Source organism: Elephantulus edwardii, unplaced genomic scaffold (assembly GCF_000299155.1).
Source record: "Elephantulus edwardii isolate Elephantulus edwardi_28Jun2011 unplaced genomic scaffold, EleEdw1.0 scaffold00064, whole genome shotgun sequence".
Lineage (NCBI taxonomy): Eukaryota > Metazoa > Chordata > Mammalia > Macroscelidea > Macroscelididae > Elephantulus > Elephantulus edwardii.
Genome location: NW_006399814.1, coordinates 9,431,269 through 9,433,151, shown reverse-complemented (window position 1 = coordinate 9,433,151; position 1,883 = coordinate 9,431,269). Strand labels below are relative to the sequence as shown.

At 46.6% G+C, this 1,883-nt stretch overlaps 1 pseudogene; it reads left to right on the top strand.

The window, feature by feature from the left end:
* Nucleotides 1–592: 592 nt before the first annotated feature.
* Nucleotides 593–1,033, top strand: LOC102843261 (annotated as a pseudogene).
* The last annotated feature ends 850 nt before the right edge of the window (nt 1,034–1,883 follow it).

Genomic DNA, 1,883 nt, shown 5'->3' with positions numbered 1-1,883 from the left:
AGATGCACACGCAGCCAGGCCATGTGGCCAGCATGGATGTGTGTCTGTGGCCACGGGCACGGCCTGTCCAGACCTGCGTGGGGGCCAGACACCTCATACACCAGGTCTCCACGCCCAGAACCAGAGAGGACCTGCCTCTTGATTGATTTTCATCTGGACCACTACAGTCTTGGTGCTGGATGCTGGGGAAGTGATTCTAACTCGGGTGACCCATATGGCAGAGTGAAACTGGCCCAGAGGGATTTGTAGGCTGTCACTCCTTTTCCGAGCAGCTGCAGGGTGGCTTTGAACTGCCAGTCTTCTGGTTGACAGCTGCATGCGTAACTGTGCACCGCCAGAGCTCTGGTGACCCTCCATCAGGCTTTGGGACTGTGAGTCATCAGGGGAGCAGACTGCCTCGCCTGGCTGCCTCAGAGTGACTGGTGGATTCAAACACCTGACCGTCCGGTTAGCAGCCCAACACTTAACCTGCTGCACCACCAGGGTGGCTTAGGTTCCACCAAAAGAGTGATGACTGTGCCTTTCCTTTTTTAAAAACTGCAGGTAATCCAGTTTAGTATAGCGGCTTGTTCTCATTTGGCTTTTGCTAACCATGGAGAGCGACTTTTACCTGCGTTACTACGTCGGTCACAAGGGCAAGTTCGGCCATGAGTTCTTGGAGTTCGAGTTCTGACCCGACGGGAAATTGAGATATGCCAACAACAGCAATTACAAAAATGACGTCATGATCAGAAAAGAGGCTTACGTACATAAAAGTGTGATGGAAGAACTGAAGAGGATAATTGATGACAGTGAAATTACCAAAGAGGATGATGCCTTATGGCCTCCTCCTGACCGAGTAGGCCGGCAGGAGCTTGAAATTGTCATTGGAGATGAACACATTTCTTTCACAATATCAAAAATTGGTTCCCTTATTGCTGTTAATCAGTCCAAGGGTGCAGAAGGCTTACGAGTATTTTACTACCTTGTCCAGGACCTGAAGTGTTTGGTATTCAGTCTTATTGGATTACATTTCAAGATCAAGCCAATCTAGGTTGAATGCTGATTTGGACCTGAGGGGGTTGAGGGTAGTGTTTTAATTCACATTATCAAATATTTGTGTATATCAGGGCAATCTTTTTTACAAACCATAAATTATGTCTTTAATAAATATGTGATACCCCCCAAAAAAAACCAAAAAACTGCAGGTAATCCAAAATCTTTGTAAATTTTCATTAAAATTAATAATAATAATAAAATAGTTAAAAACAACAACAGATCCCTGCAGGTTGAGGCCAAGTTCATGACATATTTGAGTTATGACACTCAGGACTTTCCACAGTCTTTTTGTGCAGACATCCTCTCGTCAGTATTGGTAACGTGCACTGCCCACGGTTACAGCTCTCAGATGTTCTCTTGCAGATGCTAAAAGACGAAGGAAGATTGGGTTTATGAAGATACTGGTGATAAAAAGTGGTGATAATAAAAACAAAAACAAGTGACATTCAACTTTGGTTTGGAACTATTTATGATGGGTTCCTTTTTATGATGACATGCATTTGTGATAAGGGAGGAGAGAGCTGACCCTCCCGTGGACTGTGAGAAGAACAAACAGCTGTGTCTTGGAGAAGGTGCAGACAGGGCTTCTTGGAGGCGAGGATGAGGGAGGTTTGTTTCACATTGGGCACGTTGCCAGGAGAGGCTGTGCTTTGGAGAGGGACGACGTGCTTGGAAGGGTGGAGGGTCGGTGAAGGAGAGGAAGACCCTTAGCTGGTGGATTGACACAGTGTCTGCAGCAACCGGCTCCTGTGTGTCAGGAGGTGTGAAGATGACGCAGGACAGGACAGGGTTCAGATCCGTTGTTCAGAGGTGGCTGTGAGTTGTACTTGACTGCAGTCTAGCAA